The sequence below is a fragment of the Mobula hypostoma genome, chromosome 7, assembly GCF_963921235.1.
Source record: "Mobula hypostoma chromosome 7, sMobHyp1.1, whole genome shotgun sequence".
NCBI lineage: Eukaryota > Metazoa > Chordata > Chondrichthyes > Myliobatiformes > Myliobatidae > Mobula > Mobula hypostoma.
Window position 1 is genome coordinate 108,499,382 of NC_086103.1, and position 14,347 is coordinate 108,513,728.

The window sequence follows — 14,347 nt, forward strand, 5'->3', positions numbered from 1 at the left end:
CTTTCATTACATCGAATTGATGCTGTGGGTGATGTTGGAGTTTAACAGCTTTGCTTGTTGCCTTTAGTCTTTGTCTCCCAAATGTGTTAGATTTGCATTTACCTATACCACTGTGCATACCTTGACTCTCTTTAACTTATGAGCATCCAGAAGTCCTTTACGATGGAATTAATGCCAGAACAAGGAAAAATATCTGAAGCTTGCAGCCTCATTAAAATATTTAATAGTTAATCTAATCTCTGAGTCAATGGCCATTCATCCCATTTTCACTCGAGGTCGCACTAGGTTGCATCTGAGAATTGTTACTGTTTTATTTTTTGATTTGGATTTAAAGCTCATCCTAATGCTACTCCTACCTAGAAATTGAATATCTCTTATTTATGCGCATTAAACAGACTACTTGGGCGTGAAAAGGGCTTGGTAAATCAGCAGAAGTTTTCCAAAGACAATTAATGGAAGTATACAAGTGCAGTATTACACAATTTGAAGACTGTAGAACAGATCCCGGAAGTGGAATGTGTGGTCTGGATCACATAGACTGTTTCATAGGAAGGACAGCCCTGCTGGGTTGAGAGCAAAATCATGGATTGTAACAATAGTTGTCAAGCCAGGATCCAAAGAGGATTGGGCTGGCTTCAGTAAACGTTTGGATTCACAAGAGTGGTTGATTGAGAGGGGCATTGGACAGAAGTTAACAAGAGAACGGGTGGGGTGCTGGCTGATAGATGGATTAGTATAGGCAAGCCAAAGGACAGAAGGGCCCACTGCTGTGCGAGACAACTCAATGAATATAACAATGACTATTGTGTGTTGGGATAAATGGTTAGCAAAAGGTTGGGGCAGCTGGTTAGAGTCATAGAGTCTCACTACATTACAGAACAGAATCAGGCCATTCAGTCCATCTAGTCCATGCCAGCCTTGTCCCATCAACTTTAAAGCTATCCAGTTTGAGATGATGCTGGTGATACCCAACGACTACTTACTGGCAGCATAAATCAAAACAAAGAAAACTAAATACCTTATTGATAACATTTTATTAATAACAATCAATGGTAGCAATGGAGAGGCAAGCAGAGGCACAGGTGAGAAATGGCTGAGGGAAGAGGAGACGAGCGGAGGCAGAGGCGGAGGCATAGGAAAGGACCAGTCAAGACAAGCAAAGCTGGAGGTGGGGTCAAAGCAGAGTCAAGGCAGAGCCATGGCATCCCACAGAGTGAGGGAAGTCCCAATGTCTGATTAATTTAAGCGCCAGGTCAAATTGGAAAGGTCAAGTACAGGCTGAATCGTGGCAGCCGGTCTCAGGCCTCAGAGCTGTCCGAGGATGAGGAACAACCCGCTGCTTGGACAACTTAAGTGCTGGGCCAGATTGAATGTCGGGGCCAGGGGAGAGTCGAGGGCTAGTTCTCACTGATCTGTGGCATTTACTCAGCTCTGCGCTGAACTGAGGCTGTGGCCTGCTTCAGCTGCAGTGACGCCTGGCTTCATGTCCGTGGTCTTGTAATGTTTACTGGCCGTCTGTGCTTTGTAATATTTACTGTCTGTCTGTGGTCTCGCAATGTTTACTGTCTGTCTGTGGTCTCACAATGTTTACTGTCTGTCTGTGGTCTCACAATGTTTACTGTCCGTCTGTGGTCTCGTAATGTTTACTGTCCATCTGTGCTTTGTAATATTTACTGTCTGTCTGTGGTCTCACAATGTTTACTGTCTGTCTGTGGTCTCGCAATGTTTACTGGGTCTGTGGTCTCACAATGTTTACTGTCCGTCTGTGGTCTCGTAATGTTTACTGGTACACTGGGTGTTTGACAGTCTTTTTCTTAATGGGTTCTTTTGAGGTTTCTTTGTTTTGTGGCTACCTGTAAGGAGATGAATCTCAATGTATAATGTACACCTTGAACTTTGAGCGTGTACCAGGCCCGAAGCCCTCCTGACCTGTCTCATCCATGTACCTATTTAAACTTCTCTTAAATCTTACAGTTTAATCCGCATCAGCCACTTCCACTGGCAGCTCGTTCGGCACTCCCCCACCTTCTGAGAGAACTCCCTCAGATTCCCGGTTTTATAGAGGAATTGAGGTAAAAGAAAGGAAGATGAGTTGCAGCGGCCGGCCGGAAGAATAGTTGAGATGGATTATTAGTAGAGAGATTTAGACAGCTGGTTCATGTAGTGGACAGGGCTGAAGTTTGACAGAGAGGTTAAGAAAGCTTGTTATTGATGGAGTTAGTGCAGCCCTTTGGCAAAAGGTTGGTGTGGATGCTAGGTAGAGGTACCATGGCTAAAGGGGCCAAGTCTATATTAGTAATCACACAGTACTGAAAGCATGCGACGGATTTTGCAAAAGATATTCCGGGTCATAAATAACGTGTAATCCACACACGATCAGTTTTTTTGTAAACCAGGGGTTCCCAACCTGGACTCCAAGTACTCCTCAGTTAATGGTGAGAGCCCATGGCATAAAAAAGGTTGGGAACCCCTGCTATGGACCCATCAGCCACTTCTGATTCCCATTTCACTATTACAATTTCTGTGGCCCCACAATTACTTTCTCTCTCCCTCCTCTCCTTGGTTCACTAAATACAAAAATCCTCTCTTGAATGGTTGTAGGTGTAGTTAGCTTTAAAGCCATGTTCTTAGCCCTTTTTCTGTTCATTTTCAATACTTAGCTTTGTTCATTTCATTACCAAATTATTTTCGTTTCTTGTTCCCCTTCTTAGAGTATTCACATCTTTCAAGCAACCTCTTTTCAAGTTGCTTGTACAGTCACTTACTTTTGATCTCCTTTCTCTGATTGTCATCTACTTTAAATGTATCTCTACAGGAGCCTTCATGTTCTGATTCAATAACTTACCTTGAATTGAGTAAGGGAAGTTTAATCTTCTATTGAAATATTCAAAAATATTCACCAACTTCACCAACCATTCACATGCTTATTACAGGTGTAATTCTGGACTTTACCATCAATATTGTAGTGTAACGGCCAGTGAAAAGGTTAAGTTTCTGTTAATTCTAAGGTATCATTGTTTTCTGAATTCTTGAGATCACTCAGCTACCTAGACATGTGACTGTCAACACACCATCAAATGTATAACATTCTCACAGTTAGAGCATTCTACTGGATTTCAAAATGAAATGTGCTAAATTATAGCTCTCTGCAAAGGGCAATTGGGAAATATAAATAAAACTGTTGTTTTGCCTTTGCTCGTTGGGCACAACATGATTGTCAGACTTCGCAGTGCAGTAGTGCATTAGCCAAACAGAGGAACGAATGAGAATCATGTGCTTTATAATCCACACGACACGTTCTCAAATTTCATTCAAGTCACAAGCATCACTGTATAATCTCTTTGACTAACATTTTCAATATAACCTTCACCTTGAGATGAAGGATTTAATTTATGAAATCTCATCACTAGTCGTCATATAAGGTCTCCTTAATCTACCAAAGTACAGAATGCATTATATGAGATGATAAAGTTGGAGGGTGTTTTACATGCTGCATTATAAAATCACATTTCAAACAGGTGAACTTGAAAGAACATTTCAGGGGCATTTATGTTGTGAGCTCCAGCTAGGCTTTCATCAATTTTCTGATTCTTACATTCCTGTAAACCCTTCAGGTTCACTGGAAGGTATATTGTACTAATGAATAGCATCGGAATATAGTTAATTAAAAGTGTGTTGGGTAATAGGTCAACCTATAGTCTGGAAAATCTGCCGGTGAAGTTCCATTAGTTTCAAGTTCAGATTATCAGAATTCTATTGCAGAGTTTTTACACCATTTTATGATGATTTGATAAACTCACACAAGATTGAGCAGTGCTAATCACAACTACAAACTTCTATTTTTGGTTATTAGAACACATCTCAACTCTAAGTAAATGTGGTAAGTAAAGTGACAGGTTTTCCTAATATGATCAAAGACCCAGCTATCAGTTTAAATATCCAGTCTTTCTACCATCAGGCAACCATAGCTGCAGTGTGCATCATCTACACTTCTTAAGCCTATGACTTCATCACTTAAAATGATGAGGGTAGTGGATGCCCCCAATATTCCCCTTCATATTATGCATGGCTCTGACATGAAGGTATACTGCCATTGCTTCATTGTCAGTGCATCAAAATCCTGGAATACCCACTTAAGAACACGGAAGAATCGTCTTTGGCACATCGACTGCTGCAATTTAAGCAGGTGCCCTCTCAGCACCATCTCCAGGGCAACTGGGAAGAGGCAATAAATATTGGCCTTGCTTTGTGACATGTATATCATGAGAATGAATAACAAAAAAAAAAGAAAGATGAAAAATCAGTTGAAAAGCCGAATAACTACAGACGCTGGAAATCTAAAATAAGATCAGAAAATATTGAAAATACTCAGCTGGACAGGCAGCATTTATGGAAATAGGAAATAGATATTTTAGATCCATGGTCTTTTATCAGAATGAAGCATTTTCCTGCTTTACTTTAAGGCAAAAAAAGTCATCTTCCTTTAGCCAAATTTCTATGTCATTAAAGGAAACTCATCATTGCAGCTAATTGCACCCCCTGGGTATTTGAATAAATGGACTTCTCATATTGTGCGGCTCTTTTCTTTGGAATATAAATGTTGTATTTCTACCATTGTTGTATTTCATATAAATTAACCTTCACTAGCAGTACAGGAGTTAAGACAAACATCACCTACTAAGGGTATTCAACATTAAGAAAATACTCATTGATAAATGAAACGGCATTAAAGTAGGTTAGATTTTATGCTGATTGCTTCTAGCATAGCACCTTACTTTAAATGTACCACAGAAATATTGCTGAAAATCATAATTAAGGATTCAAGTCAGTTCTGCTCCCAACCTACAGCTGGTATGGCAGATCTCAGGGACAATGTGGCATGCCAGCTGCCATCAACCGGCCAGGTATAATACAAAAGGAAAACTATTTATTTTTCTTTTGTATAGGAAGAGCAATATTTTTCTCCAACTCAAATAAAAAATGCTGCAATTTGGAATAAACAATGGTCTGCTATTTCAGTCTTGACATTGCAAGCAAGGGTGAATGTTTAGAGCCTTGTATCGCATTTATACTGCAAAACTGCTTCATTCCATAAAATAAATCAGCTGCTGGCATTCCAGATTCACTTCATCTATATTGAATTGTGATCTTGTTCCTTTGCTATTGTCGTAAATCATGGGTTTGCAGAGGCTTCTAGGCTTCCCTTCCAACAATATTTTTGCAATCGATGGCCTCCACAAATATTTCTCCTGAATGTTTTTAGTATTAATTCTCTAAATTGTCAGTTTGTACTTTTGAATTGCTACAACTAAATCAAAATTGCTGAGCGTCCTAAAAATCTTAAATAAAATTGCAAATACCTTTAGAAGACGCAGCTACAACAAAGAGTTCTCTCCCAGAGTTTGCAGTATTAATAACAGTGAGGTTATCACAGAAAAACATCAGGAAGCTGCTCTCTGAGTTGCCCTGCTCTGCTGCACCTGTATTTCACTGTGCAGCCTCTCATTAACTAATTCTAGATTGTGACATTATTGTATTTGTTGATTAGATGATAAAAATATTAGGACTCACTGAAATGTGAGCAACCTTTTAATAATGCAGCAGGACTTCTCTATCATCAAATAATCTCATGAAACTGAAAATTTCTAATTGCAAAAGGTGAGTCCTACTCTGGAGAGCTTTATTGCCCGAAAATTTTTAAAGCACTTTCCTTCTGACTTCTTTCTCAACCACCCTTAATCTTATCCCTTAGATACATTGTTCTTCTCTTTCTATTCACAGCATGGGAAATAACAAAAAACACAGTTACAGCCGGAATCAGTGAGCGGTCAGAAACAAGGCATTGCCCTTGTAAACTGCAAACAGCAATATTAAAAAAACAAAAATAAAAACACATTTCATACACAGACCATAAGACATAGGAGCAGAATTAGGCCATTCAGCCCATCAAGTCCACTCTATCATTCCATCATGGCTGGTTTATTAACACTCTCAACCCCATTTTTCTCCCTCTGCCCCTTATCCTCTGTCAAGGACCTTACAACATTTGCTTTAAATATACCCAATAACTTGACCACCAAACTCACCCCCACCCCATCATCTAGGACAATGAATTCCAAAGATTAACCACCAACTAGCTATTCAAAGGGTAGAATTTCCTCCTCATCTCTGTTCTAAAGGGACACCCTTCTAGTCTAAGGCTATCCTCTCCACATTCACTCTATCTCAGCCTTCCTATATTTGAAAGGTTTCAATTAGATTCCCCCTCATTCTTCTAAATTCCAGCGAGTACAGGTCCACAGCCTTCAAATGCTCCTCACATGTTAACCCTTTCATTTCCAGGATAATTCCCATGAGCCTCCTCTGGATTCTCTCCAATAACAACACATCCATTCTTAGATAAGGGGCCCAAAACTGGTCACAATACCTTATATTGAAATGAATGCTAATATTGCATTTGCCTTCCTTACCACCGACTCAATCTGCAAGTTAACCTTTAGGGAATCCTGCATGAGGACTTCCAAGTCCCTTTGAACCTCTGATTTCTGAATTCGTTCCCCATTTAGAAAATAGTCTATGCCTAGAGTCCTCACTAGGACCAAGAAAGTAGAACATATCACTCCAGTTCTCAGATTGCTACACTGGCTTCCTGCCCATCAGAGGATTGGCTTTAAAATATAATCCAGTAACTGGTTTATAAAGCACAGAATGGTCTAGGGCCAAAATACACCTCCGATCTCTTGCTGCGTTATGAACCTTCCTGAGCTCTCAGGTCATCTGGGGCAGGTCTGCTTACTGTCCCCAGGGTCAAAACTAAACATGGTGAAGCAGCTTTTAGTTACTATGATCCACACATCTGGAATAACCTTCTAGAGGATCTGAAGTCTGTCCCAACTTTAAGCTCTTTTAACTCGAGGCTTAAAACTTTTCTTTTCACTGTAGCTTTTAATTAGAATCTCCTGCACTGTAACTCCTATTTATCATATCTATTGTTTGTGTGATTTTATTCTCTTATATATTGTCTGAAATTTGATGTTTGATTTTTATATCTTGACCTATGTAAAGCAGTTTGAACGGCCTTGTGCTTGAAAAGTGCTATACAGATAATCTTGCTTGCTTTATTCTTTCTATCAAAATGTATGACCATTTACTTCCCTACCCAGTATTCTATCTGCCATTTCTTTGCTTGTTCTCCTAATCTAAGTCCATCTGCAGAGTCCCTGCTTCCTCAACACTACCTTCCCCTCCACCTATCTTTGTACCATCCACAAGCTTGGCTACAAAGCCATCAATTGCGTCATTCAAATCATTGACATATAACATGAAAAGAGGTGGTCACAACACAGACCCCTGTGGAACACACTAGTCACTGACAGTCAACCAGAAAAGGCTCCCTTTATTCCTACTCTTTGCCTTTTGCCTGATAGCTTATCTTCTATCCATGCTAGATCTTTCCTGTAATACTATGGCCTCTTATTTTGTTAAGCAGCCTCATGTCAAGCTCCTTATCAAAGGCCTTCTAAAAATCCATGTAAACAACATCCTCTGACTCTCCCTTGTCTATTGTGCCTCTTATTTCCTCAAAGAATTCCAATGGACTTGTTAGGCAAGAATTCGGCTTAAGGAATCCATGCTGACTTTGGGCTACTTTATCAAGTGCTTTCAAGTACCCTGAAAACTCATCCTTAATAATGGACTCCAACATCTTCCCAACCACTGAAATCAGGCTAACTGGTCTATAATTTCCTGCCTTTTTCTTTCTTAAAGAGTGGAACCATTTCAGAATCTAGTAATTCTTGAAAGATCACAACTAATGCCTCCATGATCTCTTCAGTTACCTCATTCAGAACCTTTGGGTGTAGTCCATCTGATCCATGTGACCTATTTACCTTCAGACTCTTCAGCTTCCCAAGCACATTCTCCTTAGAAATAACAGCTACATTCACTTCTGCCCCCAATGCTCTTGAATTTCTAGCATACTGCTAGTGTCTTCTACATTGAAAACTGGCCCAAAATACTTGTTAATTTCATCTGCCATTTCTTTGCTCCCCATTACTACCTCTCCAGCATCATTTTCCAGTGGTCTAATATCTACTCTCGCCTTCCTTTTGCTCTTTTAATATCTAAAACAGAACTTTTGGTATCCCCTTTTATATTATTGGCTAACTTACCTTCATATTTAATCTTTTCTCTCCTTATGGCTTTTGGGTTGACTTCTGTTGGTTTTAAAAAGCTTCCCAATCCTCTGACTTCCCATTAGTTTTTGCTATATTATATGCCCTCTCTTTTGCTTTTATACTGTCTTTAACTTCCCTTGTCAGCTACAGTTGCTTTATTCTCCCTTTAGAATATCTCTTCTTGTTTGGGACGGATCTATCCTGTGCCTTCCAAATTACTCCCAGAAACTCCAGCCATTGCTATTCGACTGTCATTCCTGCTAGTGTCCCCATCCAATCAACTTTGACCAATATCTCTCTCATGCCTCGGTAGTTCTCTTTACTCCACTGTTATACGGATACATCAGATTTCAGCTTCTCCCTCTTGTATTATATGAGTATGAATTTTAACATGATCACTCTCTCCTTAGGCTTCCTTAATCTTAAGCTCCCTAATCAAATTTGGATCATTACACAAAACCCAATCCAGAATTGTCTTTTTCCAGCAACCACAAACTGCTCTAAAAACCATCTCATAGGCATTCTACAGGTTCCTTCTCTTGGGATCCATCCTGATTTTCTCATCTCCGTGCGTATTTAAAAGTCCCATGACCATTATAACCTTGCCCTTCTTCAATAATTCAATAATTATTTTCCATTAATACTTATGGCTGAGGAAGAAAATTAAGTATCAAGTATATCACAATTAATACTGAATTATGAACAGGACTCAGCAAATAAGCATAAGCAAATTTGCTTTAATAATGAAGATAAAGGCACTGAGGAAAGATTAACCTCAAGGACCAGACAGCTGAAATCCTATTAACACACATCAAAGTTGCTGGTGAACGCAGCAGGCCAGGCAACATCTCTAGGAAGAGGTACAGTCGACGTTTCAGGCCGAGACCCTTCATCAGGACTAACTGAAGGAAGAGCTAGTAAGAGATTTGAAAGTGGGAGTGGGATGGGGAGATCCAAAATGATAGGAGAAGACAGGAGGGGGAGGGATGGAGCCCAGAGCTGGACAGGTGATTGGCAAAAGGGATATAGAGGATCATGAGACAGGAGGCCCAGGGAGAAGGAAAAGGGGGACGGGGGGGGTGGGGAAACCCAGAGGATGGGCGAGGGGTATAGTGAGAGGGACAGAGGGAGAAAAAGGAGAGAGAGAAAAAGAATGTGTGTATATAAATAACGGATGGGGTACGAGGGGGAGGTGGGGCATTAGCGGAAGTTAGAGAAGTCAATGTTCATGCCATCAGGTTGGAGGCTACCCAGACGGAATATAAGGTGTTGTTCTTCCAACCTGAGTGTGGCTTCATCTTTACAGTAGAGGAGGCCGTGGATAGACATGTCAGAATGGGAATGGGATGTGGAATTAAAATGTGTGTGGCCACTGGGTGATCCTGCTTTCTCTGACAGACAGAGCGTAGGTGTTCAGCAAAACGATCTCCCAGTCTGCGTCGGGTCTCGCCAATATATAAAAGGCCACATCGGGAGCACCGAACGCAGTATATCACCCCAGTCGACTCACAGGTGAAGTGTTGCCTCACCTGGAAGGACTGTCTGGGGCCCTGAATGGTGGTAAGGGAGGAAGTGTAAGGGCATGTGTAGCGCTTGTTCTGCTTACAAGGATATGTGCTAGGAGGGAGATCAGTGGGGAGGGATGGGGGGTACAAATGGACAAGGGAGTCGCGTAGGGAGCGATCCTTGCAGAAAACGGGGGGGGGGGGAGGGAAAGATGTGCTTAGTGGTGGGATCCCGTTGGAGGTGGCGGAAGTTATGGAGAATAATATGTTGGACCCGGAGGCTGGTGGGGTGGTAGGTGAGGACCAGGGGAACCCTATTGCTAGTGGGGTGACGGGAGGATGGAGTGAGAGCAGATGTGCGTGAAATGGGGGAGATGCGTTTGAGAGCAGAGTTGATGGTGGAGGAAGGGATGCCCCTTTCTTTAAAAAAGGAGGACATCTTGCTCATCCTGGAACGAAAAGCCTCATCCTGAGAGCAGGATATTATTCTCCGTAACAAGTGCTACACATGCCCTTACACTTCCTCCCTTGCCACCATTCAGGGCCCCAGACAGTCCTTCCAGGTGAGGCGACACTTCACCTGTGAGTCGGCTGGGGTGATATACTGCGTCCGGAGCTCCCGATGTGGCCTTTTATATATTGGCGAGACCCGACGCAGACTGGGAGATCGTTTTGCTGAATACCTACACTCTGTCCGCCAGAGAAAGCAGGATCTCCCAGTGGCCACACATTTTAATTCCACATCCCATTCCCATTCTGACATGTCTATCCACGGCCTCCTCTACTGTAAAGATGAAGCCACACTCAGGTTGGAGGAACAACACCTTATATTCCGTCTGGGTAGCCTCCAACCTGATGGCATGAACATTGACTTCTCTAACTTCCGATAATGCCCCACCTCTCCCTCGTACCCCATCCATTATTTATATACACACATTCTTTCTCTCACTCTCCTTTTTCTCCCTCTGTCCCTCTGACTATACCCCTTGCCCATCTTCTGGATTGTTTCCCTCCCCCTTTTCCTTCTCCCTGGGTCTCCTGTCCCATGATCCTCTCGTATCCCTTTTGCCAATCAACTGTCCAGCTCTGGGCTCCATCCCTCCCCCTCCTGTCTTCTCCTATCATTTTGGATCTCCCCCTCCGCCTCCCACTTTCAAATCTCTTACTAGCTCTTTCTTCAGTTAGTCCTGACGAAGGGTCTTGGCCTGAAACGTCGACTGTACCTCTTCCTAGAGATGCTGCCCGGCCTGCTGTGTTCACCAGCAACTTTGATGTGTGTTGCTTGAATTTCTAACATCTGCAGAATTCCTCGTGTTTGAGCTGAAATCCCATGATTTTGAAAGGGCAATTATTGCCCTATCCCTACAACTACAAACATCTCTTGATTGTGCAGCCATTCTTTCAGATATTTGCATGTTACTTTCCTGGGTAAAGATCAGAAATCAGGGTTTTATAGACCAATTAGAACAACAGCTCTTGCCAAGAAATTACTGGAGTGTGTAATAAAGGAGAGAATGACAGAAGACCCATGAAAATGTTAATTTGTCAGGGAGAGAAAGCATTGATTTATAAATGCTCAGTCGTGCCCAGTGAACCAGATTGAACTTTTTGTGCAGATGGACAGGGTCCATGGATTTTATTTATGTGAACTTGCAGAAAATGTTTGATAATGCCCCTAGAGGAGACCGTTGGTTAATTTTGAAGCTCATTGGCATTTGAGACAAATAGGCTAAGTGCCAGTAATCAGCGGAAAGTGATAAAATAAACAAATTGAGAGGATGTAACAGGTGGTGATCCAAAAGTATTTACATTTTGTTCCTAATTACACAGATTTATGTATTGCTTAGGTGATGAAAAGAGCCACATATTCAAATGTGACACTGACACAAAGTATAAATGTTATCAATATATCACAATTTATTTAAGAGATTAACTGATTGGACTATACAGCGGCAGGTAGATTGTAAAATTTCAACTTATTCTTCCATTGTTGCTACAAGCAGCATGCAATACAAATTGGGCAAGTACTGGAAGATAGATTTTCACCAATATAATCATCCTTTACATCACAAACACTCTTCTTTAGGTTATCCTTTTTTAAAGTAAGCAGCAAATTGTATGACCTGCTACCATACCACTAACGTGAATCTCAGTTGAGAACCTACCTCTTACCCAAGGCATCTAATACTTGGAACAATCTTAATCACTGTTATACTTGGCAAGCTGCTTTAATCATACAGGCAGCTTAAAGTAGCATGAAAGAAGTCACGTTTGCTAATCGTGACTTCACTCAAAGCTCTCATTAGTTACAGTCATCCCCTTCATAAGAAATACATCAAAGCCAACCCAGGTAAGTTCATTTGAAATTATAAGATGTTGAAAAAATGGATAAGAGAAATCCTGGGACAATTACAGAAATGTGAACGTTTTATTAAGAACAGAACTTGTGTAGGGGAACAAGAAAAACATGGTTTGGACATGTTTCAAGAATGGAAACAGTCAGAATATATGACCATTGCCTAAGGCAGCCCATAATATGTGAAAGAAGCTGACAAATGCCAAATAAAGGCTAAACAGATGTGATGTCATGAAAGTCTCAAAGCAACTTTTTTTAAAACCCTTCTCTCATATCTAAACTCTCACACTTATTTATGCTGAAATTCAGTCTTTATTCTTCCCAAAATTTAGTTAACAAAAACATTCAGGAACAGTTGTTGGTTAATCAACCCAGTCCGGCAACAATGGTTTGAATTTTCCCAGGGAAGATGTACTAATGGCTCAACATTTCCAGCATCTGCAGATTTTCTCTTGTTTGTTGCTAATGGCTCAGTTAGGATGATATTAACACAAACATCAATACCAGATCTATACATTTTTCAGCCTTCATGAAATCACTAGTGGAAACAAGAAATTACACAAAGGAAAACTCAGGCCAAAATGGCAATACAGTGGTCAGTATTTAGTACTGATTTCTTGCCTGCAAGTAGGGAGTGCATTTGTTCACAACGCCTTTTATTGAGATGGTTCTCTGTATAATTTATAGAAAATATTCTGCACTTTAATGCTTTATGGTATCACGTTAAAACAAATCCATTAATTATGCTGCCTTAGATTAGACATTAGCAGTCTCCCAGAAGAAGACTTACAAGCTGTCAGGTAATGCTAGTGACTGATGAATTGATCCTTACTTCAAGATTTTTGCCTCCATAACCTTTAATGGCTGCACTGGCGATATATGCTGAACTTCCTAGGAGGTGACGCAAATTCCTGCTGGGCTGCCTACCACCTTGCAAGCCCTTCCACCAGCAATAAATCGGAATGAGTGAGCACCTGGATTTGTGGATCTGGCCGAATTCCCATGAGTCTTGGGAATGTCAATGGAACTGAATATCAGACCATGTTTAGAAGACAAATGGCACCATGTAATGTGTGTAGGAGCACTAACTGCATTTTAAATGTTGTTAAACAAAATGGAGCAGAGCCAGAGAATCAAAGGAGGTGAAAGAATGAGGGAAAATAGAGATAAACAATAGGAATAGTGAGAGAGGGCAACAGGGATGATGTTTATAACAAATGCAGCCTCACAGCTTGATGCATTAGCTATTGTATTCCATTAGCAAATCATATATAAAAGTTATTTCACACAGGGAAATAAAAGGTATTTCTAATGAAATTGTGCTTTTCGAAATTCACCTCACCATTTCTAAAAACATCAACATCTGAACACCTTAAGACATTATTAGATGCAGATGAGACCTTTCCTCACTAAAGGACGTAAACAGTAGGTTTCGCATACAACTAATAAACTTCATTGATCATGCACTGTAGAGCTGGGATACATAACATTATCAAAAATAGAAAACACCAGAAGCTCTCAGCAGGTCAGGCAGCATCCATGGAGAAAGAAACAGAGTCAACATTTCAGATCAATAACCATATGTGATCCTGACCTCTCTCTGGAACAGCATCTTTCAAACTTTTTAAGGTCTGCCTTTATACTTTATCTTTCACTGCATTTGGCATTTCAACAAAAAACTTCTTTCCTATCTCTCAGATACAAAAATTACAAACTTCAATTACACTTGAATTCCAATGCTCCTCAGGATCTTCTTCTTCTGTGACACCATCTCTTCCACCACTTTTATTTTCTCCAATCACTGACCTTCTTGTTTTCTAATGAAATTATCGATCCCTTCTTCATCTTTTTTTTTGTGATTCAGATTTTTATTATTACATATTCTTATTTTCCAAAGCAGCACAGCATGTCATAGAGCAGATAGAGTACATCATATTTACACAGCCATCCCATGGCAGGAAAACAAGTAAAACTTAGAAACAGAAAGAAGTTCTAATTTAAGTTAAAATTAACATACAACCAAAATTGATCCCACACGTCTTGCACTTTTCCCTCACTGTTAATTCTTCCCAACATGTGTTCTTCACCTTTCTGACTAGCTCTCAGCAGAAATCTCAGCTTCAACCCCTACAGTCACATCTTAATAAATTCTCAACCAATATAATACTGAACTTCTTTTCTGCTATCTTTACTTCCATGCGTATTTATTGCACCGGAAGTCCCCAACACAGGCTACAGACTCCTTTTCCAGTTTCCAAAACTCATAATACATTTGCCCTCTGCCTTCTTACCCTGTCCCTGCAAATTTC